General features: G+C 40.4%; 1 protein-coding gene across 33 annotated transcripts in view; it reads right to left on the bottom strand.

Annotated features, from left to right (window-relative positions):
• Positions 1-26,785, bottom strand: part of LOC131456742 (receptor-type tyrosine-protein phosphatase delta-like) — a 316,523-nt gene that overhangs the window by 210,722 nt on the left and 79,016 nt on the right. For all 33 annotated transcript variants that reach the window (XM_058625309.1, XM_058625322.1, XM_058625315.1 and 30 more), the window contains exon 4: positions 19,214-19,237. The gene's annotated coding sequence lies outside the window, so the exon portion shown is untranslated. The remainder of the gene's footprint in view (positions 1-19,213; positions 19,238-26,785) is intronic.

Here is a 26,785-nt window from a genome sequence, read left to right as displayed (position 1 = left end):
ATTTGCAGAGTAGGACTGACCAGGATGATAAATAAAGAGTACAGCTTCAGTGTACACTCTAACAGTAATAGTGCAAATCTGTGTGGGGACAAGGGCAAATGGAGCCTGCAGAGTGAGCTGCATGCTTATTGCCTGGACGGGAACCCTTGTTAACAGCAGTAATGTATTCTTGGGCATCAAAGGCTCAAAGTTGAGAGTTTTAAGGGAGCTCGTCACTATTGATTTTACACCAAGAGCAGCTTCCCAGGTTCATTATATGGGAGCTCTCAGCGCTTCCTTTAGGCAGTGATGCCATTGCACAAACAACTGGGAGCTTGGGGTGAGAGCTACTTTGTTGTTGAGAGCAGAAATTAGCTTCAAATATTTGCTGTTTTGCATTCACTGGATATAAAGTATAGAATAGGCTAATGAATGCTATCAGTATACTACTCCAATCCCTGGGGATTTTTTGTTCACAATGAATACACATAACACCACAGAGAAGGTTCATGGATGTTGTGAAGGAGGACATGGGGACAGTTGGTATAACAGATGTCACGAGGGATTGAGTGAGATGGAGGCAGATGATCTGGCAGATGATGATGTGGTGATCCCTCAAGGGAGAAGACCGAAGAAGAGGAAAATTTGAGTCTGAAAAATAGGATCATTTGACGCTTAACATTTTCAAAAAAAAAAGAGAAGGAGGCTGGGACTAAGATGCAATTGCTGAGGTTTATCTCTCAAGGAGACACAGTTTTCCTGCTTGTGGCCGATTCATCATTTGTCAAAACAGCTAAAACCCTGCTTTTTTTATGTGTCTTGTTTTGATGCAATTTGTGCTGTGTACATGAGCTCTCCAAATTAGCTGTATAACGATGCATATTCATTTTGTTATTTTAGGTTGTTTTGGTCCACTTTGTGCACTGGGAATTATGTGAAATTATGAAAAGTACGTGGGAATATATGAAGTGGGTGAGTTATACTAGCTTGGTTATGTATCAAATCATTTAGTTCATTCATTGCACAGCAACCTGAAACCATGGCCGATTGTCCATAGTAGATATGGTTAGTATCAGACAAGCAAAAGTGTAAACATCAGTGAGGACAATCAATATCTCATTAGGGTGTCTGTTTTGTCGCTTTGCATTCTCCACACACACACACACACGTTATCGGATCACTAACTACAGCCATTTGGTAGGAAGAGCAATGCGGTACATGGCACAAGAAAATGGCCGTGCACTGATCCCTACACATGTTCTCCACACACTTGCTCCGAATCTATCATCCTGTGATACAATCGGTGAAAAACATCGGAGCAACAATACTTGTTCACACGTCTGAATTTCTAGCAATGCCATCACCCTTTTTAGCATATTTTTAGATGGAGGGAATCAGGGACACACGATAGCTGGTGGTGCTGGTACACTGGAAGATAAGGCAGGATGAGCTTCGGGCATAGGAGGCTGGAAGACTCCTCTTGTCACTTCAGATAAGGGTAAGGAAATGGGGCTGGTTGCTGAGGGACCAGCTAAGTGCTTGTCGCTGTCCTTTCAGCTTTCCAATAGCAGGCTGCCATAGTGCATCTGGACAGGCAGATGCCCATCTCACTACAAGAAGTTGTGCAAAGAGGATCCTAAATGTGTAGTTGGAAAGCAAGGTTGATGAAAGTGGTTGTAAAGTTTGCAAGTCATTTGCGCTTTAGCTGTCACACACAAGAAATATGCATCTCCTGGAAGTGGCAGGATAGTGGTTAGAGAGGCTGTCTGTCAACCACAGTGGCCATGTATCTGCAAGCCTCCACCCTACTGTAGTGTCCTCACGCAAGGCACCACTGTATAGACTCTGAAAATGATATTTTGTCAAAGGAATCTGACCAATTGATAACGTTTTATATTGGTTTATTCTAAAACTTTTATAGGTGAAGTTCTGTTTCTTCAGCTTGAGCTTGTAAAACAGTTTAATGTCCATTGGGACTCCATGAAACTTTATGCAAAGTTTAAAAAAAAAGTTAGTTTAATATTTGATTGTGATGGTATTCCGCTTAAGAACTGATGGTGTAAAGTATGCATGTGTAGACAACAGTGGAGGTCTGATTAAAGACGCAGAAAATGTAGGGCCCATTATTTTTGGACATTGATCTATACACGTGACCACAAGTCAGGATTATGTCTGCCTGAACGGCTCTGTCGGATTACTTTGCTTTTGTTATTTGTCTCTAGATACCTTAACCACATGAAAGAGCAATACCTAACTGCATTTGTCCCTTTACTATTTCAAATGTGATCCTTCATCACAGACATGTTGTTGCCACATTTAAATACCTGACAAATTACTCCAATGAACACTTGCTTTCTTTTTTGGCTCACAAAACACTAAAAATTGCACATTGAAAATGCACTTCTCCTCCTTTATTCTTGATTATTGATTTTTCTTGCTGGTGTTTGTTTTGCTGTTGTTTTTAGGGGTGCGTATATAAGAAAGTCGCTCAGAGGGATATCTCTGTAGAAAGCCTGTTGTTGAATACTTAAAAGGGAAGTGATGTGTCAGTCTGGCAATGCTCAGTTGGTTCATTTTTCAAAGGGCAGTGTTTACACTTTGGCCTGTGGCAAAGACAAGATCTCAGTTAAACAGTGTTGATGTTTAATGTAGGTAAAGATACAAACCTGTTCCATTTACCACAGCATGAATCCAGAGGGATTACGGCTCATTTCGCCGTTCGATTTTTAGCTTGTGTGACTTCATCATGTCACTTTCATTTTAACCTCTGTAATAATAATCTTACCAAATGGGATTTAGTTTCAAAATGTGAATGCTTCATGTTATTGAGAAAACGACCGAAGGGCTTTAGCTTGAGTCAGATATAAAAGTACAAAAAATGTTGAAGTAGCAGGTGAAACTGCACTGATGTTTAACCTTGCAAGAAATAGAGCTTCATTACTAGGAATTGACTTCTATTTCTTGCCACTTTGTCTGGGATATGTTTTATTTCGGATGTTTGACTGATAAATAACAGGATTCATACAGGTATGCACCAGCACACAAACATCTCCCAACATACACTGCTTCATTGGAAGGTCAGCTGCCATCCAAAGTGTGTTTATTTTGAGGGTAATTGCACAAGATTGAACAGTGAAATACCGTCACCTCCTGTCGGCCCTTTGGAAGATTAGCACCAAGGCCATCAGCGGGATCGATCAATGCACCAGCCGGTGCCTGCTTGAGGGATGGGAAGGTCAATCGTTGTGATGTTACTCACGCTGGGGGAGATCTGGTGTCAGGGGCTTTAATTTTAAAGAGACTAAATAATAGGGATACTTTATAGACAAGAATGCAGTAGATCGACATCAGCGATAGCGCAAGAGATTAAGGGGTGGATCGGTAACTGCCAAAGGACAATTTTTAAGCTCTGCAACAAGATGATAACTAAATTCTCAGGGATACATGAGCAGATACCTATGCAACATGTATTATGCTGTCAGGTGTACATGATACACAGCTACCAGCTCACACAGCAGGGGCCCTGCTTTTCTCTTATTCAATTAAAGCTGTGCACATTTTTTTTTTTTTTTTAATGCTGAGCACATCCTCCGGCGCACTCAGATCATCAGAGAGAAGGAGCTGACTAGTCTCATTCCTTAAATGTATTCATGTTCAATAAAGGTTGTTCATCAGTTTGAACCTGCCTGTAAGTTCAAACTAAATTTGAGCCACCTGGGAGAAATCTAAATGACGCCACGTTTTTTTGTTACACTGCCAGGGTGGAAACTGTGTGTGAGAGAAAGAAAAAAGAATGGCACTATAAAAAAAAAAGCCCACACATATGCACACTCTCTCCTACATCCCCTGAACTGTGAACGTCTGCAAAGCCAGCACGAGAGCATCTGTGAGCACTTCTGTTTGTGTTGATCAAGGCTTGGCCATTGTCCAGTCTCTGTACACAGTGTTACAGGTGAGTTGTCTTTGGCAGGCCTGGCACATTGATTATTGATTGTGCAGAGTGATGTGAGTAGAAGTGTGAGAAAGGAATGGACAGAAGAGAGGAGAGGAGAGTGGAGGGGGTGGGGGGGGAAAACATGAAGGAGTTCAGTGAGACGATTTATTAGTAGCTAGATAGAAACCCAGGGCCGATACAAGCTGTGGCTTTAATTGTAACTTGACAAGAGTTGAAAGCCCTTGATTTTTATCAGGTTTGACACCTGTCGCATGTAATTTTAGTGGCTATTATTAAAATCAAATTGTTAGAATGAAATAAAAAAGCCCATTGCAAGCACTGAATGGACTCTTTGGATGTTTCTTGGAAACAAACGCTGAAGTTTGAAGTTTGTTTCTGTGTTGTTCACCTACATGTTCTGTGTAAACGTGAGGTTTACCAAGCTGAAGGCATTTCCTGTAAAATGTGTGCAACTACTACTGGTTTAAACGTATTGTTATCTTACATCTTTACTCTCTTGAATAATTCGCACTTCACAACCTTTGCTGGGTCCGGCTAGCAGCAGGTATAGCTTTGCAGTTTTTGAGTGTAACTGACGGACAGCTGGGTTCCAGAGTTTTTGCGCCCCTCCTGTTCAACTTTGAAGGGCATCATATACTTTCAATTTTATAACCTTAAAATATTGAGATCAGTTGGGATTCTGTCTTGTCAGTGTGAGAAGCTGATGTTGGTGTTTGCAGCCACAGTGCAGAGCTGTCAGCAGTCGCTCTTGGTGTGAGTCTAAGAACAACACACAGTGATGCTTAACTTATCAACGATTTGAAGTAGGCTATCATATTTTAAATGTGCAGCTAAAACACCTACACATACAACAGTGGAAAGTCCATATCAACATATACTATACCATATGCGATGGGCTATGGGAATGTCATAGTGTGAAATCGTTAATTAACGGATACGAATACAGGCCTGCAGTTTAATTACATTACATGTCATTTAGCAGATGCTTTTATCCAAAGCGACTTACAATGGAATTGAGTACAATCAGCCAGGGGTGGAGTCGAACTTGCGACCATGATGTCTTTCGCACACAGGGTACCGGTCTTAACCACTGAGCCACTCCACCCCTAATTACTTTGAAATACTGACAATTTAGATCACAGTATTGATCGATGATAATAATAATATTGATATATTATAGGGTTTCCTTCTATAAATAAAGGCTGCATTGAGCAAAGAATGAAAGAGTGAGCTGGCATGAGGCTGGAGACTGTGCTATGTCTAATGTGCAGCAGACCGTGAGACTGCACTCTCCACCTTAGTCACACCCTGCTGTTCTTCTCAGGTAAACTCGCAAACTAAACTCCATGGATGAAATGAGGGAATGTGCGCGCACACAGCACCACACAAACTAAAATATGAACCCCGGGTAAAATATATCAGGAAGGAACTTTTGTTTTCCTTCTTCTGCTGTTGAGGAACTTCTAAGTTGTATAACCCACATGTGCCGAGAGGTTCTTGCAGAGATACAGCAGCTTGTGGTCGAAAAAGGGCTGCTGGTAGCTTCTGAAGAGCTCATCAAACATGCCCTGTTTCAAGTCTTTTTCAAGTGCGATAATTGCCTCTGATTTCTGTGGCTTGACCTCACTGCCAACTGCAGAGGGTGAGTGAAGTGGGTCTCTTTCATTGTCTATGACTCTTTTACTCGTCTTACTGTGTGCATCACTTATGGTATTGCAAGCAAATTGTAGATCACAATCATCTATTATTCCAGTAAACAAGTTTAGCCATGTAGAACATTCAATTATACATTAAACATTAATAGCTGGGGCTTATTTCACACATCCATTAGGTTGTGCTAAAAATGCACACTCAATCTTATTAATAGAGCTTGAGTGACTTGACTGTGTTTTTTCTGACTCGGGGTTTAATCAAGGAATAATAATGGTGCCATAAAGGGTGGCATTTTGTTACGGAGGAGCCTTGTCTGAGAATTCTATTACAAGTAGTACTAAAAGAATAGCAAGCAGTGAGCATGAGATAAGAGGTGAAAAGCGAAGGAAAAATACACTCTTAGGCCAAGAGGGTTTGAGTATAAGGGCAAACACTAGGAACAAGAGAGAACACTGGAGCACATGCCTTTTAAATGATTGTTGGATGAGGGCTGTAGTAGAATGTGAATAATGCACCTTTAAGAATGAACACTTAGTAGACTTAGCAGTCTACTAGTTGTTTGCTTTAGCCCTCTGTGTTAACACAGTTTTTATGGAGATAATGGCTTTCATTAAAATGCATTGGCGCCTTGCTCAGTGTAATAACTTTGTCAAATTTCACAAAGTGTTATATTATATCCAGTGAGAGCTATTCAGTTAAAAATGCTTGCCCAAAGCCATGTGTAATACAGTATATTGCTCTAATTTGAAATTAGAGGCATTGTACTGTAGGAAACTTCGCTGATATTATTGATTAACCTTTTAACATCTGAACATTGACCCTGCATAGAAATGTTGCAGCATGATATCATTTCATAGTGTAGTTTCTACTAATAATGGCATAGACAGCATTCAAAAATGGACAAAATCTCCTGGTTTTAAGGTTGAAGCCAAAGAGGAAGTTTCTGAAACCAATATCTATGCGAGTCCATGAGAAAATTTACCTTCTTCTAACATTAAGCATTTATTAATTCATCATTAGATTCAGGTCTTATTGCAATGCAAGTACAGCACGCACCGGAAGATTGACCCCTATTGTTGTCTAACAGATTCTTTGTTGCAAAAAAACAATCAAAATGGAGCTGGCCAAAAGACTAAACTCAGGGCTTCAAAAGAAGAGTGAACAAGCGAATGGATGGCATCACTATGAATTGACACAGGGCCTCAACTAAAGGATAAAATGACTCTCGATTACAAGAATCCAAATTGATTGGCCTGCTACAATTCAATTAGTCATTTGACAGTTGTCACACGCACCCTGTCCAGACACCTGGTCTCCATATTCCTGTTGAACTCTATTTATGTCAACAGCCACAGGAGCTTGGTGTGAAAAAATAACAGAAAATTGTATTGACTGAGTTCAAGGCCTTGTTGTGAGCCAGCCTATGTGGATATATCACACACATCAGACAGGTCTGGGCATGATGCCCAGCACTCAGAGAGGTTCACTTCCTTTTTCACTGTTATTGACTGCAACATAGTCAGCTATAGTTAGATATTAGAAATATATATATATATATATATATATACTGTGTATATATATGTGTGTGTGTGTGTGTATCGCAAAATGTGTGTTTATACATTCTAAACAGCTCCTGGTAATTTGATGCTGAATTACACAAATTATTTGATTTGATATTTTGGTGTCCTAATGGGGTTTATACATTTTCTAGTTATTAAACATCAAGTCAAATATTTTTACTTACACACCCAACTGGATATTGAAACACTTTTCCCTTGCAGAGACAATTTATTTTTTCTTGTATTATGTAAATTATAATCAAGAAAAACACAGTATCCACAATTGGCCCCTTTATCCCTCTGATATCCTCATTAAAACACGCAAATAATTCAATAAATGACTCATCCATCCTGATATACACTATCAACACCACATGTAGCATAGGGCTGGTAAAACATATTTTACCACTACATTTACCCCCTCAACAAATGCTAAAAATGTAGTTGGCCACTCACCCTGCAGTAAACACAGCGGCACAGGATCGCTACCTACATCGGGAATGACGCAAACTGGATGGCGTGTATATTGTGCAAAGTTTGTAAGAAACTTTGAAGATAAAAATTCACAGGTTTACACTTAACGACGAAGGAATCAACATCTTACAGGAGACGTTAAGAAAAAAAAAACAAAAACATCTTTTCAGTTCTCTCCCCCCACTATTTCAGCAGCAACAGGGGGATGCAATGTGCAAAGAGAGAGGAGGCTAGCGTTTTCTCAAGCTGAAAGGTTGTTAATTAGTGTTCATCACACATTCAGGGGGCGTCATTTGCCGTTCTAAATTTAAAGATGTTGCCATTGCTATTCTTGTTGATGTGTTAGGAAAAATAAATCAAACAAAAGTGAGAGAAGAAAAAGTTCCTCCAGGATGTTGTGTCACGTTTATATATGTTCTGTTCTCCGGTGTGTCATAAATTATTCAGCACACAACTGGCACCATACATGTAGGATCTCCCTATGGTAAAGTTAACGCCTGCTATGTTGTTGACAGCTGCAATGTCTGCTCTTCCTCAAATTCGCTGCTGGATGGGAGACAAATAGGGCAGCGTTAAATGTATGCTTGACAGGATTTCACATAACCAGAGTTGAAGAGTAGCTCACACAAACCTCTTAACAACCTCGAAGTGGGATGCTATTGCCACACCTCTTTGTCTCTGTCACCACTTGGGACAGAGACACAATTCTTTCTATTCACTCATAGTTACGAGTCTATGAAATAACAGCTGGCCCATGTCTGAAGTGTTGCATGTGACGGCGTCCGTGACACAAACACATGTGTGTGGCTATGTGTTGGTAGTCCAGCACTGAATCCAGCTGTCGTCATCAACACATTGTTCAACACCTCCGGACTGGGATAATAGTTATAATAGCATAATAATAATAGCATTTTTTTTTTGCAGTAAATGCTACTCATGACAACTGAGAGTTTTTGTATTTCTTTCTTTAACAAGTCATCTAATCCACGCAGAAAAGACTTAGTGCTTAGTCGCAGCAAAGTTGTGGGCTAAAATCTATCTTCTGCGTTCTAACATTCTCATAAGACAATGTAGTCAGTGCAAGAGTAAGTGTTAGGGACCACTTAAGTCATTGGTATACTCTCGAAATGACGAATGAATAATATGTGTCATTCTCTCCCGAGGATGTTAAACGTTTATACATTTTGTGCCCCGTTAATTTAATTTGCAAATGATGCAAAGAGAAAACGGTCCTCACAAGTGTGATCCCTTTAACACAATAGACATCTATATAAAGTTTAAGTGTGAAAACCCTTCAAAATTAGAGCAGGACTGTTGTCATGGTTACAATCATAGACATATGGCCATGGTTTAGGAAAACATTTGCATTTGGGTTGGGTTTTTTGAACATTTACTGCATTATACCGTATTAAAGTCTTGCATTTCGTAATGTAATTTTTGTTTTTTACCTTGTTTATTTCTGAGCAATTGCTAATGTAGCCACTGGAAGTTATCTTATGTAACAGTCGTAATAACATTTTGGCAGCTTAGCTCAGAATTGATATGTCCTCTAACGTCCAACTATTGCATTTAAGGCATTTAATGGCAACAGGATAACATTAACAAGGAGTTGTGAAATAAATTTGCGTGAAAATTTATTTTTTTTAAGAGGGCAAACTCTGTGTAGGTGGAATATTATTTATTTTGAACTAATGAATATACAATTTATCTTTCACTGCTCACTATTCAGGAGTTAAAGCCAAGTAGAGCTGAAAATTAATAATTTCTTGCCTTGGCTACTGACCTCACTTGCTGCATTTTTTTTTCCTGAAGTCTGCAAAATTCCAAGATACAAACAAACAAGCAAACAAACTGCAAGACATGCAGATAAAACTGGACTGAAAATATAACCTTGTTGTCAGATGACATAAAAGCAGTATCGAGAAATAGAACTTCCATCATACGTGTGAGGCCTTGAAGGTTTCCTACTTTGCTGCCTTAGTGTGAAAGCAAATGACTAAAACTTGGAAAGAAGTAGGTTTACTTTTCAGAAGTTAGATAAAGGAAGTGGTTTGGGATTCACTGGTGAGAATCAACAGGCAGTCCCGAAATGTGCTGTGGCGTTGATGCGTCTTGTCTAAGCAGAGCTACAGTGTACAGCGCAAAGCCATGTGCTGGAGAAATGGACTGTCTTTGCTCTGAAATCAACCCCTCACTTCATTTTCTGCAAAAAAACATGTTTGAAAGGTGGAAAAAAAAACAACGTGGCATGAAAACTGGAAATGTGTCTTCACAAAGACAAATATTGATTGGGCCATCCTTGGGTTTGACAAACAAAGTGTCAGGCAGATACACACCTTCATGTCTATCCCACCCTATTGAGTTCCAGTACCCCAACGAAACAAATAAACATATTATTTATATCTTTAAAAAAAAATGAAGATAGGACCAGCAATTCAAAAAAAAATGCACTGTGAGAAGATAACATGTCATAATGTAATATTTATGCCCAATAATCACTGCAGAAAAAGAGAGAGAATTAAATTCAAATGATATAGGGACATTTTTCCATTCTTACAAACTGTTTTTTTACCCTTGATGAAGATAACTGTAATAACACTATTTCCAAAATAAACGGTACTCTCCGATCTCCGACAAAGTCAAGCAGCTGCTACCACTGGCAAGTGCGAAAGTGTCCTGCACCACATTGTGTTTTTCCATTTTTCCCACTTCTCGGTCTTCTAACACAGACCTTCACTGGCAGTCGGGGGTGTACGGCCTGGGCTTGTGTGAGTTCAACCCTGACTGTCCCTCACACACCCTGGGGCTTTGTGAAAAATGAGACCATGGAGAATGAGATAATAACATTGTAGAATGGGAGTGTGTGAATCTGTGGCTGACTTCTGCAAGCTGGGTATATGTGTGTGTGCACGCATGCAGTGGCACATGCCGACATAGTCTGTGTGGAACATAATTGCGTCCTCCCATGTGTAAAATCGGGCTCACTTAATGTTGTGCCATTATGGGTAAATTAAACTTTCAGAGTGATCGATGGAATATTGACTGTCATATTATATGTGCACATAATGAATAATCCTTTTTAACTCATTTCGTTCACAATTTAATCTGGATATTAACTTTTTCCCTGCGAGTCTAATGGGAAGCAACACGATGGACGGACTCAATATTTTCTAATGCATGGGCAGATTACAAAATGGAACTGGGTCCACTGTTTGCACCTGAGATAGAAGTGTGACTCAGATAGATTGATAAGACAGCAAATGGTTCACCTTCAACTCCTTTCTATGCTTCTGCATGTTAGCTTACAATTCAAATGTCAAACGCTGCTCAAGGTGTCCTTTTCCCAGCAGGAGATTATTGTCATAGTCGTGAATTATTATTGATCTGTGTCAAAATATTGGCACGAAGTCAGAGCAGACAAAAAAATAGACCTGGAGAGGATAGATCAGCTTTGTAATTGTTGTGCACACGTGGTAACAAGTTCATTAAGCTCATCATTTATATGAGATTTAAGCTCATTTGAGAGCAAATTACAGAGTATCAGTACATCTATTCCATACAGTTTCACAAATTATTTGTATTTAAATATCCATCTGGCTTTATTAGAAAGTGCTATTTGAGAGCTGCAGGTAAAGACACTGAGACTACAAGTGAAAACTTGTGGCATGTACTCTTGTGTGTGTCTGTATGCATGTGCACCACGTTAAGTCTAATTGTGTGTCTGACACTGAGTGAGGCAGACGGATAATCTCTACCCTGTCGTTCATTGGGTACACATCCATGTAAATGTTTTTTAACTGCTCGTTAGGATTTATTAGAAGAATTAGCAAAGTGAAAGCTATGCCTGCTTTAAAATGACTGCTGATTCAATTCAACACGAGACTGGATTATGTTAACATAATCATACTCCACCCAACACAACTTATTCTCACTGAAGTCTGCTTGTAAATTACCTGTTCTTGCTCAGTAATTAACACGGTTCAAACAGTGATGACATGATTCTGCCATCAGGGACCCTGACATCTTTTGTACAACAAAATTAATCGTCTGCAAAGTAACAGTATACGAGTGCGCGGTGATTGGATTACACAGGTCTGTGCAAATGTTTGAGCTAAGGTGGTTAAAAGCTTGTCGTTTGCCTTAGTGCATATGACTGACGGCTTTGATGAATGTGAAGTGTGAGTCACGACTGAGCAAACGTTTGAATAATGGGTTAAATGTATTTTGACATGAGACACACACAGTGTGAGTGAAATCAGCAATGTAAAGACTCACAGAAATGATGAAACAATAGAAAATTCACAAGAAATTAGGATAAAAACATGGATTAAAAAGTCGCGTTGATGGTCAAAACCTGGAGGCAGGAACACAAAACATACTGTAGGTTGGATTATTCAATGCTGTTGACTGTGCAGTGTCATCTTGGTATTCTTGCCTACAGTATCTTGATTTATTTTCTTTGCCTGCCATCTTTCAAGTGAGGTGATAATCATGCCAGTGGAAAGAGGAAAGTTTCAGAGTGAGAGGATAAAAGAACTGAGAAGAGGATGTACTGTTACACGATAACAAATTAATGATGGAGTGTAATGCTGCAGTGACACGTGTAACGGCCTCTTCACATCTTGAAAAAAAACAAACACCAAATGAATCCAGCCTGGTGATGAATGACTCGAACACAAACAGCACCGCGCGTGACATGAAATAGCATTCAGTTATTTCTTGTGAAATTGCACGTATCAGCATCAAAGTGTAGTTTTAAAATCATTTTTGAAGAATGTTTCCTTTTAGCGTAATGATAAAGGTTTAGGCAATGAGTTAAAGGCAATTCAGAGTGCATGAAACAAGACCAATTTGATGTTGGAGAAATCACATACTACTTTTCATATAATCAGTGGTAGGTTCAAAGACATGAACATAATGATTACCAAGTGGACGCTTACTACTTTTGCTGACTATCACTACTCCAGCAAGGTTTCATTGTCAGAAATTGAACACTACCAATGAACATGGTAGTCACTTTAATTTTATGCCAACCACCACAACATCCACACCGTGTTGTGCTGCATACTGCTATCCCATCAAAGACGTATTGTAAATTATATTTGCTTACTGCGAAACATGAAATATTATTACTAAATTGCTGGTAGCTGTGGCATTGATAAAATTTGAGGTATTACTTAATGCGGCTTTAATCTATGTTGATCTATGTTAATCTATGTTGACTCTGTTTTCAGTGAAGACCAGGTTATTATCCTAATACCATGTCTCAAGCTTGAATTCATGCTGTCCCCGAAGCCACTGTTCTGTGCTTACCCTAAAGGATAACCCTGTAGCCCTGCCTGTGGTCACTAAAGGCCCAGAGCAAACTCCAAATCCCGCTGTAATGTCACTTTTCTAGCTGCAGGAATGTCAGTGCACACATGTCAGAGAGGAAAAAAAAGAGAAAGAAACGTCTGGCTCAAATCTCCCATCTGGCCTCAGGACTTAATCCTTAACTAGGGACAGTTGAGGACGCATCCTCTCCTGTATTTGCAAACCTGGATTCACAGTATGGCAGGTCACAAAGGACTCATTAACACAAGTTTCTATTTTGGTGTTGGTCAAGAAAATGGAAGAAGTATTGTACTGGGACATGGAAGAACAGCTTTCTGTGTACATAGAGCTCTGCAGAGTAAATATGGTGCATCCTCTACAGATCCATGCTTAGCCGCCCCAACTGTGGTGCTGTTAGATAGTAAATAGAGAATACACCTTATTGAGTAAGTAGCTTGGCTCAGGTTCGACACGGCACGGTACGGCACGGTACGGCACACTATTTTGCTTTTCTATTAGTGACACTGTCCCTGGTACCTGGTACTTTTTTAGTACCTGCTCTGGCGAGGTTCTAAGCGAGCTGAGCCGATACTACGTATGACGGTGTCAGACTGGAGTGCCGGGTATATTTAGCCACAGCACTGCTGACGAGCCGCATCACAAACCCTGCCGTTGTATTTCACTTCAGGGATTGTGTCAGACGGAGTCTGTGCTCCGGTCATGCAGGAAGGACTGAGCGATTCTGTGAACAGATCTTTTTAATTGAGTGATTCTAATGATTCAGGACACCGAAAACAACTGCTTTACAAGTCAATAGTCACTAGTTTGTGTGTGTCTGTGTGTCACATGTAAAACAAAGTCACAGCAGTTCCATGCAGCCATGCTGTGATGACTCCACCCATGTTGGAGAGGTTCTATAGTGTAATGGAGGCGGGACTATGTCGTCAAAAAGTGCCATTACATAAATGTTTTTTTTTAGTACTGTACCAGATAAATATCTATCTGAGAGGCCAGTGTGGCACACAAATTAACATTACCAAGTTGTCAACCCTGTAAATATTACACTAGCTGATACAATCATTAACCAGGAACTTGTGACCTCAAGACTTGTCTCATTGTTGACTCACTCTCCTTTGCAAAAATAATGCAGATAATGTGATGCCAAGAAATTCAGTCCATTGGTTCTAAGGCTGAACCTGTTATGTACAGACTGATGTGTATGGGAATGAGAGAGGAAGGTTTACAACTGGTTGTAGATTGGCTTTACAAAAGATAAATTATGCTTTGCTCCTTTGCGCAAGGTGTCATCCTCAATGTGCAATAAAGGGATACATAAAATATTGCTGTCATGAAGGCTTTTGATGTAATATTCTTGAAAACAATTGACCTTTGCATCAGATACCAATACAAATCTTAATAAACATCGACCAATGACAATGACATACAGTACTGTGCAAAAGTTAGCAATTATTTGATTATACAGAACAATTATTTTTCCATCACTTTATTGGAACACATCCAGAAATAAAGACATGCATGCCATTTTAAAATAAGAGTTTCTGCAATTTAAAGTGTCAAGTATTTAGTGTGATCTACTCTTACACTTGAACAATAGCATGGCCATGTCAAAAAATCTCTGCTGTGAAAAAAGTCTATTCGTCCAGATTTATTCAAGACATACTTGAACATTACATACACATGTTGTATGAGTCAAACTCATTGACAGTGTGCTAATATATAATACATTCAGTCACATCGTTCCAATCCAAATGGTAATGACCACATAATTAAATAGACGTACAAATTTCAAAGCTGGTGGTGCCCTGATCCTTTTGCACAGTGCTGTAATCCTTTGGTTGAAATGTAGATTCAGCATATTTATCTAAACAGACCATGAACACAGCCTGTCTCTACTTAAACACCCACTGAAACGCCCACGAAACATGCCACCCTGTTACGAGCATCCATTCTGCACTGTATGTGGTAGTGCCAGACTGGCAGATGGGTTGGCCACCTGATGAACTCTGACATTCAACCTTCGGAGAAGCAAGGCCGTGGATTCTATCCAGTGGTCTTCATCATTCTCAAATGTTCTGCCAAAATGGAGGCAGGATGCTTGAGCCAACTTGGGCCAGATGCTGTGTCAAAGGAGACCATATGACTTCAGCTGATATCCCAAAAGTTTATGCTGGTAATATAAGAAATGTTAGGCTCCATTCTGAAAGCAGCTGTAGGCCTTAAAACACCAGCATATTAGAGGTAGTAGTTTTTTTCCCCCCCTATAAACGCACATTTTGTTCATGAGCAGCTTTCAAGCATCAGCATAAAATACACATTTCTGATAATTGTCAACTTAATGTAAGATAACAGGATGATGTAGGTTCCCTGATTGTTTCTCATCCCGGTTTTATTATTGCTGCACCCTTAATTACTGGAGTCTATTGTGTCAGTTGTTTGACTGCCTTTGTTCATTTAATGACCAAACCCTGAAGACAAAATGGAAAATAATATTTTTGAAAAGAAGGCTAATTAACGCTGCTTATTAGAGAGACGTCAATGTGGGAATAACAACGAAAAAAAAAAAAAAAAAAAGCGAGAGGGCTTTGGGTGGGATACATGTTGTGACATATCAGAGGTTTCATACATGAGTTGCCACTTGGAGCATAAAAGGGATGTCAAAACTAAAAGCTGGAGGGGAAAGAGAGTGAACTACAAAAGCACTGAAGTTTATTATTGTACAATTTAATTTCTGAAAAAACAATTACTCTGAAGTAAGAATAAATGTCAGTGTAGGGGAATGGCACTGGCCTAAAGCCAAGGTGTGATTAGTCCTAAACAATTTTTATTGAGCACATTGATGTTCAAACACATTTAATTTAGAGCATTAATGATATAAACATATGTAAAAATGTTCTGCTAATTCCAATTCTGGTGAATAGAAATGTTATGCTGTGCCTGATTTGTGTCTAAGACCATACTGTCATATTGTGGCTTAATGTAGGAATGCAACACATGGAGGATCTGGTTAACAAGGTTTACTTTCAATTTTGGATTTGAGTGCTTTACCCAGATGGTGAGGTTGGTGTGGCAATGGAGGTTATTATTTGTGGAGAAGAGGTGGAAAATTAAACCTTCTTGACACAGACATGGTTGAGGACACTGCCATGAGATTTCCCCCCCCCTGATTTATAGCCTTAAAATGCAAATAAACAAAAACGAATAAAAACTGTTGGTAGGTGTAGGTAGGAAGGGATTTGAGTTAATATGAACTTGTGAAGCATGATAATGATTAACTAAAAAAAGCATTAAGCATAATGCTCAAGGTCTTAAATCAAATGTACACGCACTCAGACACACACTGCAAAGTGCACATCTGATACTTGGCTGCAGAACTGCTGACGGAAGAGGAAGGTGGGGGGGAAAGAAAGGACACCTTAACGTCATTTCTGCACATGTCGTTAGCTGCTGATGAATGCTGCTTTCCCCTCAGAGGGGCTCAAAGCAACTCATCATGATATGTTTAATGCACTTGTGCATGGTATGTGTCATCATCTGCGATGATGAGCAATTTATGTGAAAATATTAACTTTGCAAATCAAAAAAAATAGATCAGAGGAGCGGCAATCTCTGCAGACATAATGTGCTGCATGCAGATGGCTCAGAGATGCTCATAGACGGCTTGGTTAAACTGTCACTCAAACCTAATTATTGTCAAATGTGTAAGCGCGGTAACAAGCTTCAGTCACATGTGTTGTTAAATAACTTAAATAGTTGTTTAAGTGGAACAATCCACATAATATAGTAAATTGTACCCCCTGCAAGAGCTTCTGATAATACCAGCAGCTCTTTGACACATGGATGACAAAGTCTCCATTAGCTTAATGGCTCACGAGCCAAAGAGAAACAGCTAAAAGAAAGTAAGCACTGAAGTGTAAGGAGGATAAATAATACCAACTTGAAATAGTTATTAAAACAATTTAAACTTAGCAAAGGCAATCTATATAAACTAAACAACATTATGAAAAAACATGCATTTATAGATTACATTTTGAACGATATACAACACCAGAAACCCAAATGAGACTTGAAAGTATTGCATTATCTGTAATTGCTCTTGTCCACTGAGAGACAATGGACCAAAAAATGTCAGGAGAATCCGCTCGTGTATTACAAAGCATTCTTCTGGTACTGTCCGGGCTGCCCTTTTATAGTTTTTACCAAGCACATATCTACTTTTAGACTTCAACTGCATAATGGTATTTGCTTAACTGAGCAGCCAGCAATCACTCTCTTCTCTGCCAGTGTCATATCACTGATCAAGTGTGGCTCAGTTCCTGTCGGAGAGAAGGGCTGCCAGACATAATGCAATAATAACTGGTGCACAGCTTGTCTAAAAGAAACCAAGGTCCTATTTCACTGCTGATGATACTGGGATGAATTCTTTGTGTTTTTTCTCTCATTCTCCGACACTTCACCAGCTCTGAAGTCTGAAGCCCTTGAGCTTCTGCGAGCATAATGAGCCAATTGTGATTCCTTGCTTTAAATTGGAGAATATATGAAACGTGTGTGTGTCTGTGTGTGTGTACTGTGGACGGTGGACATTTTCTTCTCCAAGTCAAAAGATCAAGCTTGAAGGATTATCGCAGACAGGAACAGTTTTTCTCAGTTATTATTTTACAGGAACAACTGCCTGTGCCAAAACTTGAGGGAATCAAAGGAAATACCACATTGCAGTGAGAAATTACTGAACATTTCCACTCAAGCACGAAACAGAAATTCAAAAATGTTATCTCCTTCCTCACACCAGTAGCATAGCAGAGTAGCATAGCAGTGTAAATTCATAGCAACTAGATGCCTGGAAATCATAATTTGAGTTGAATGAAGAAGGCTATTCCGTAGCACTTAGTGATTGCATGTGCATTGGCCATAACTCTGTCATTATGAAGATCGTTAACACATTCATTACCAAGAACATTATTTAAAGTTTCACTGCAACAGGTTGAATGTAATGTGAATGACCTTGAAGAGGGTAAACGCATCGACTAAGTGTGATTTGTACAAAATTGAGCAGCTTTTAGTCTCAACAAAGAGCACTCCTCTTATCCGACATAATGGACGTGAACCTGCACTGCTCCCCCACAGATGCCTGGTGTGATGTTTGACAGATTTCTCCCTTTCCAGCTAGGCTCACAGTAAATGTCCATCTGGCAGCTTCCCATGGGTACTTATTATTCTCAGCTAGCCAGGGGTTTTCTGTTTCCGAGCAGTCAGCCAGTGTCTGCCTCAAAGAGTTGAAAGCCAGACCCGAGTTGCTTGCAGATGCTCTGCCGGATAGCCAAACTGTGCTAGTGTAGTGGCATGCCGCTGGGTTTTCAATTACACAATGAGGTGGCTCTCTCTTAAAAGTCAAGTACAGTGAGAACAACGATGTAGCCGAGACATAACACTCGCCAAGTCAGAGTAACATCAAGTGGTGATGAGATGATTGATTTTCCTTTTATGAACAGATGCTCTGTCATGGGTAGTGTTGAAAGTGCCTGCTGCCCTGGTCTAGGCCCCTGCCATGCTGGATTCAATCATGCAGTTGACCTATTCCATTTTGTGCAACCCACTGCACATCTGTAGAATCATTCTGACAAAACAGAGGTTGTGTTGCTTTGTTTTCTTTTTCTGTTTAACATTGGTTTTATTTGTTTCTAGAGTACGACTGTTCCCTATTTTACGAAAGCGGATTGTTTCATTAGAGGAACAGTTACTCAGTCACCAAAGAAACGTCAAACAGAAATATAATGGTGTTCATATTACTACATTTTTTGAAAAATGGCCTCTTCATTACAAGGACAAATTATAAATTATTATAAAAAGCTCCCAGAGAGGCTCTTGTTAAGTTTTCCTTCGAGTACACAACATCCAATGTTAGGTGACAGTGTCACCATATGGACGCTGTCAGCGACCATAGTGTTGACATGTTGAGGTGGAAACCATAGGAGGGTTCACCACCCTGTGTGTGTAAGTCAACACTGTCAGTGTATTTTATTGAACAGTCTGGCCAATTTGATTCTCATTTGAATTTAGCTAAAATTGAAGTCTTAAAGCAACAAATCAACTTGCCAGAAAACAAACAAACTTATGTATTTCCATGCACACATGTGTGAGGATTGCAGAGCATTCAAACCCTATTCCGTACAAGTCTCTTCCACATTTCTGCATTCCCATCAATCCCAAAGGCTCATGACAACTCAAACAGAGTGCTATACTTCATTAATAAAATGAGTCTTACCTAGTGAGGAATACTTGGTCACATCTGTAAGCAGGCCATTGGGGAAAACAGGAGAAAGAGAGAAACAAGACGTCAGCAAATTACAATGTACAGCAAGCTAAACTTCGATGCAGGCTGTGGCTGTCACTGGTTTCCCAGAGAAATGATGGTGTCCCAGCATTGTGCAGACTGGGGGTTAAGAATAGTCCCTGTCAAGAGGGGGACATCATTTATTAATCGAGAGACATGAAAAGTCTGAGATAGTCTTCCCTGAGGATCCAGAGTTTGCACAACTTGCATTAATATGTGTCGGTGTTTCGAGAATTTCAGGGTGGATGCAGAGAGGATGTGAGCGGAAACCTTATCTATTAGTGACAAGTTTTTCGCCTCTGTTGCGCTGGTGTAACATAACCACCGAATCCACAATTGTGCTCACACAAACATACTGTAAACTGTGGTGCTCTCATTTCTCCATGTGTCTCAAAGGTAATTTAGTAGCCCTCAGATACCTCTCGCCCTCTGTGCCTGGACCTTTGCAACATTTCCCCAAGCTTGTTAGTTTGACAGCTAAAGTCCAAGGTTCCAACAGCATAATAAAATGGCAGTCCCACACTCCCAACAAAGACATTAGGCTGCCCCCTATACACAAACAACCACTGCCAAAAAATCTTCACTGTGTCACAACTGCTTGACATTCACATGGCCAAAGATTTATAGAAAGATGTATTAAAGGGTGAGGGTTCTCTGTGCTTGCCTCCACGTTTCCCTACTAACTCTATGGCAGCATGAGAAATATAGACTGGATCTCCATTACAGCATGCTTTGAAAGTGGTCCCTCTACGGATGTTCTCTTCTAAACTACTAGTTTTGCTTTCTTGTAAATGTGCAATAAAACTTGGAAATGGTGGGAGCTGACAATAAGAGCGTGCAGGGTGAGGGGAATAGTAGACTCAGGACTAATTTTGAGTTGCCATTGCTTACAGTGCAGTCTAGCTGTGTTGCTAAGCAGAATTTGCCCATAATATGATTTATCACCGATGATGTCTACCCCACTGCATTCATTTACATTTTTGGTGTGCATGCAACAAAACCCCAGGGGGACCAACGATGGGGGAATGTGATTATAATATCTGTTTTGTGTGTGAGAACAAATCTATTTTCAGGGAGAGGAGGAAAGACTGGGGTTCACTCTCTGGGACGCTCATTACTATTCTGCCTGACACAAATTTGCTCTCACTGCTACTGTTGTAGCTAAACAGAGACCTCAGCTGAGGACCTTGAAACTCCACGCCAGGAAAATTGGACCCAGGAGAGAGGGTGGTCGGGACTGATGTCAGATTTCAAGAGGCACGAGAAGCACCTGGGGTTTCAATGACGTTAGCATCAGTGTTGTTTAGGAGAAAGAGTGTGAAAGACCAAGACACCTGAAGGGGTGAAAATAATCAACTAAAAAAACAGCTCAGTGGGATGTAACAAAAGAAAAAAAAACATCTGGCATACTGTGCAAAATATCAGATGGCAACAAACGATGTAAAATGGAGAATTCCACCAAAACTACTAATCTTCAAAATTCTACTTTTACAAGCATGTATTCAAACCAAAACTCAAAGGGCAAATCACACAAGTTCAATGCTCTCTATAATTCGATATTCCTCTCCCATTTGATCACATTTTGTGATTTAATAGATTTTTTGCAGTGCAGTGAAGATTATTGATTTTTCCTGAGTCCTGTGGTGCAAATTTGTACACCTAGCCAATCAGAACCAGTGGAGGTAGCGTGGGCCTAAGTGGATTAGACTAGCAAGGAAGTGTGTGTGTGTGTGTGTGTGTGTGTGTGTGTGTGTTGGGGGCGGGGGGTCTAGAGGGAGAAACCAAAGCTCTGGTGACTTCAATAAGCCCACTCTGTGAACCAGGAAAAAGACAGAAGACGGAGACACTTTTTCCACCCGCTCTCACCCTTCTGTTTTAAGCAGATAAGCTGCTTCCAGGGTCTTAGTTATGCCGTGTAGAACCCACAACACGAAATGGAAACTTTTAACGAGGCAAAGTAAAGCAAAGATGTCTGCTCTACATGTTGTCTTTTTTCTATTGATAAGAGGGATTTGGGGATGTTTGTATGGTCAGTAATGGGAGCATAACAAAATGCTTCTGTGATACAACATGGGTTTTATTGAACGGGCAGCCACACTATGAACACTCTTTGTTTGCCAAATTGAACAGGTTTCCTTTGAACCTTTCAAGAAACTGAGCACCGTTTTTAAGTGTTGCAACACATTTGGTATTTACAATACATACACAATGTCTTTTTTTATAATATAAAAATGTTGAGACTACACTTTGTCCCGAAATTTGGATTAAAGAGATTAAAAAGATATCATCTGCCCTTGGTGTGATAGTTGTGGGACTTCACGTCCTCTGAGACTTCACAGCTATTGGACAAGGACATCAGTTTCCTTGAGGGAGAGTCTTTTTGACACAGCTGGCCTCATTCATCACACAACAATCATTTCACCACGGGTGCGTCACTGCATTTTAAAACACACAGAGGACCTGCTTTTGTTTGGTCTCTGACAGCCAACCACAACTACTGATAACTGCTGTAAAACAGGGGGGCCGGAATCTCTTTGAAAATTTGCAGTGACCCAAAAACATTTGCATTATTTAAAGCAAATCTATTTACCTTCGTCGAGGAGGTTATGTTTTCATTGGCGTGGGTTTATCTGCAAGTTTGTCTGACCTTCTGGTAGCAACTCCCTGTCTCCAGATTTTTTTTGTGATGGGTTGGCGATCACTCAAGTATGTTACCATTAATAAATAATACTTTTTGGTAAGAATCTACCAACTGCTGACATCACAAACGTTTTCAAGAAATCCTTATCACTTGTAATGGTTAAAAAAAATCCTATCTCTGTCAAAAGTCATCAGTTTTGAATGACATTCTTTACGAGTATTTCGGGACACTCAACTATCGGATTACATTTCACCGCTGCCGCTGTAGTCTGTGGAGTAGGAGGCTGTACTCCAGGGACGTGCGGACAGAAGTCAAGATAAGTTAAAACAATCCTAAAAACGCAGGTTAATGTCCAACAACTACAGAAGTCTGGTGTAAAGTCACTAGTTACTTGTGTGTGTGTGTGTGTCGCGTATAAAACAAAGTCACCGCAGTTTCACTCAGCCGTGCGGTGATGACTCCGCCCACGTTAAGTAGGTGATGTAACCGAATTGTGCCGAGGCGAGGCGAGTAGAGCCGGTGGAAATACGCCATTAGACTACTCTTTCTCAACCACCTAATTTGCAGCTATTCAGAGAACTAGCAGATATCAGTGCTGTAACAAATTTGAGTTCATCAAAGAAAAAAACTTTTTTTTATAGCCAATCCAAGTACAATTATCAATTATCATTATAATATGCATATTATTTTAAAAAAAAAAACTGCACTTAAAGCCCATATGTACTGATATAGGTTTAGAGGATGGTGCAGCATACAGTTTTGCACAAGCTGAAACAGCACATCGACACTGCACACTTTCTTAACAATGCCCCTAACAATGCTTCTTTCGAGCCATCGTCTTTCGTCTAACGCTGCATTACAGATTCATTTCAGTTTTTAGGTGAATCAGCCATATTCTGAATTGTGAGCTCTTTCTTACTCACTGACACATAGAAACGTGCACATGCACACAGCGAAGACTCAAAGAAAGAGTTCTGTCTCGAACATGGCTGCAGGACTGAGTGGACACTAATTGGAAATCAAAAGCGATGGAGCTGGAAGGCAGCCGCGAAGGAACAGGTGAACCTCCAGCACTCGTTGTTGCTCAATTTAGACCATGACAAAAAAGAACCTGTTCATTGTGTCACCATTTAACCTATTCACCAGTGTGGAATGTGAGCAGCTGTTTTTTACAGTACCACATAATGTGACACAATGGATCTTGCTGGCCGAGCTCCAGCTCGCAGCAAAGAGGCCTCCTTGCAGAGAGAATAGGAGGAAAGAGTGAAACAGACACAGGCGAAGAGTAAAAAGTACTGCCGTGCTTTCACTGATACTGGGAGTGTTTGCACCCTTCCATCTGAGCTGATAAAATCATTACGTCTTTTTTGTTACAACAAAGAATAAGAGAGGCACTGACGGAGACTACAGATGGCCTGGGCTCTCACAGACTACAGAAGCGTCTAGAAGTTTACTGAAGTCAGACAAGAAGCCAGATTGGTTCCACGACTGAGGCTGTTCTTTGAGGAAAAAAAATAAATAAATACAGATTTGCTCGCTTGTTTTTAATCTCAACTCGAGGTGTGAATAAGTACTTTGTGAGTGACAGCATGATGATCACACTTACAGAAACTACATCAGCTGGTTGTCAGACCCGGTGATGTCCGGTCTCAAGGCCGCTCAGGCATGACAGTAAGGGAAGGAGGTACGCTTATGTTACCACTGCAGCAGATGTTCTGTCCTTGTTGCAGCTGTCTCCGGTTTGAAAACAGAGGCACTGTGCCATTGCTCTACACTGTATATCTCAATCCTCAGATCTTGCTTTCATTTTTTTCCCTCTTAGGTCAGTCGACAGTCAGATTAGTTGATGACAGATATGTTAATAACTAAATGCCTTCAATTATAAAATCAGTCTCAATTGTACGTCCTCGTCTTTGTCATGATGCTTTAGATGTAGAGTTTGAGCCTTTCTGCATGTTATTGAAAGGAAGTGATGATGATATTTCATTTTCTACCACAATCTGCTATGCTGAGAGTACAAACAGTGAAGACGGACGAATCAAAGAACAGAGCTGAATCAAAGGAAACTGTGGTGTGATGTTTCTCCTTGTGGCCCACCCTCTTTATTTATTTTATTATTTTTGAAAAGCACTGAGGGCATTTAAAGAACTTTTTCAAATGCAGTTTTTTTAAAGGAATTCTGTCTGGCAGACCTTGATGAGTGATCAGAAGTTGGGGAGATCAGAGACCCGTGGGCTGTGTGCAGAGTTCTGACCCTGAGTTCAGTTTCGCAGAGGTGGGATAAAGACTCTCTTGCCTGAGGAGAAGTAGACGGAAGGACAGAATAGAAGGGAAGTAATAAAAAGAGGTAGAAGGCAATAGCCTTGATGCCTCTAGTGGCACAGCACTGGCTTGGCTCTTCATATCAGCCACTTGAGAAGTCTAGTGGAAACCCTACAGGCAGTCGTATGTTGACTGACACGATCAAGGCCAGCTGAAAGAAGCCTGGCTTGTAGTCTTACCTTCAGGCTCAGGTTAGAGTAAGAGGAGCAAATAAAGAGCTTTAATAATGTTTGACAATTCACTGTCAACCTATATATTGGCATCTTAAAAAACAAAGAATCACTTGACAACAATCGAAAATTCCATGAAAATTTGTCAGGTCCAAGATGACAGTCATTTAGGTCTAATTGCTTTGTAAACACTCACACTGTCTGAAATGTTTATCTTTTAAATCTCCGACTCAATCAGATAATTAGACATAATGAGTAAACAATGTGGCTGCGAGACGCAAGCGTGCTTATTGCTTTTTAATTGTTTCCCTCTGCACACCGGGCTAGTTCTAAGAGCTCAGGTACCTGTGTGCGTTGGCCCATGCAAGGCCAGGTGCAGTCATTACCACGGGACAGATGGATCAGCAGAAGCGGCGCTCGTTTTTACATGCAAGGCAACACAGTCGCTGGCATATGTAGGCTCATCATTAAAATTGACCTTTGACCTTGCAGAGGGTGCCTGTCATTCTAATGGATGTTAATTAAGAATGTCCACCGGTGTGGAGGATGTGGTATTCTCCCTCCGTCTGCGCATGTTTCTGGAGTGCGAGGAAGTGTTTTTCAAGCGCTTGCACACAGTATTACTTTACATGCATGCATTTATTCATGTGTATTAGAGAAAGAAGTCGTGCATGCTTTTGACTCCGGTGTCATGTGTGTTGGAGTTTGGGAGCTCCTTTTAATATTGCCAGTGCAACTACTTTGAAAATTCATTAAAGTACTTCGACCCCGCTGCCATCTGTGTGAGAGAAGCGTACGAGGGAAGCAGCTTGGGAGAGCAGGAAGATGAAAACTGTGGCATGCGCAAAAGCATGCGGGTGAGCCCCTAGACGGAATCAAGAGCCACTGATATGCCAGCTTTGAAATGATTTTTTATTTATTTCCGTTGTCGATCCGTGGGTTGCATTCAGTTTTGATTTAGAGATAAAGACTGAGCTGAGATAACATCTTGCTCTAGATAAAACAATTGTAATGTAGCCATGATGCCAATAAAATCATTAAAAAAAAAAAAAAAAATCCCTATGAGGGCTAATTAAAAAAATGCTCAACACATTGCTGAGTGTCAAGCTAAAATCTAATTACATACAGTATATTACCAGAGAGGAGAGCCACCCAATTACACTAATAAATTATCTTTGCTAATGCGAATTACACATGCAGGCAAATGGCTGAGGCAAATCATCCTCCTATACTGGATTTTAATGTCCTAATACAAATTTTGAACATTTATGCCGCCATGTCTAACACTTAGCCCAATTTCAGCATCAATTTAATTCATTAAGGCAGCTCTTAATCTGTGCTACTCCCCCATAACCACTGAAAATCACTGTGGTAAGGCGCTTGATTAGCATTGTTGCTGTCACTCCTTCTCAGGCTGTCTTCACATACTGTACTGTCATCTTTATGCCAGTTACCTCTCGCAGTAAAGCAATATCTGTTGCAGTGTTTATGCCCTGTAATCACTTTCTCCTACACCTGATCTCCTCTTCATAAACTCTGCGAACCGACATTATTGCTGTTATAGTCGGAAATATGGAGCTATGTATTATGCATTAACGATGATCTCCCGAAGGGAAGACACACAGACTTTGATGCCAAGAAACGCACTCATGCATACACACAGGCACGCGCACACACACACACACACCTCTATAGGTATACTGTACATGTGCACAAATATGAACACGTGACCATACGCACAATAACACACACACACACACACACACATTTGAACATATGCCTCAAACCATTGGGGTGTAATAGAGGCTCTGTGCACTTTGCCTTGTCTTTCCTTCTTTGACACTAATCAACACCTCTTCTGCTATTAAAAATTCCTCTCCATGCCTTTTGATCTGCTAACTATCTAATTTACATGACTGGCACTCAGCAACCAGCCTGGTGCTAGGGAAGTGTGACAGGGTAAGGTGGGGCATTGAGGAGGGGCTGATGGAGCTGAGACGGAGGAAAGGAGGGAGGGGGGGGGGGGTGAATAGTTCCGAAAATAGAAAATGGCTGCTTGTGGAACAAAGGATCATGCACTCAGGAATACATGGTTGAGCCGTTTCAGGATTTCACATTTCAGCAGTGATCCAAAGTCTTTTGGCAGCAAATGCTAATATTTTTATGAAAATGTGTGATGGGCTAAAAATAACAGCTAAACTGAGAGCGAGATTACAAGTAGGTGGGGAAAAGCACGAGAGACATTGCCTACTCTTTCTTCCACCTTTCTTCTCCTCCTTGTAAACTTCCCGCCTCTCTTTCTCCTCCTGGCTGACTCTGTGTAGTGCCGTGGGGCTTGCAGTGAGCCTGAACCTCTTTGGCAAGAACCAT

This window comes from Solea solea, chromosome 3 (genome assembly GCF_958295425.1).
Source record: "Solea solea chromosome 3, fSolSol10.1, whole genome shotgun sequence".
Lineage (NCBI taxonomy): Eukaryota > Metazoa > Chordata > Actinopteri > Pleuronectiformes > Soleidae > Solea > Solea solea.
This window is presented reverse-complemented; position numbering and strand designations above follow the sequence as displayed.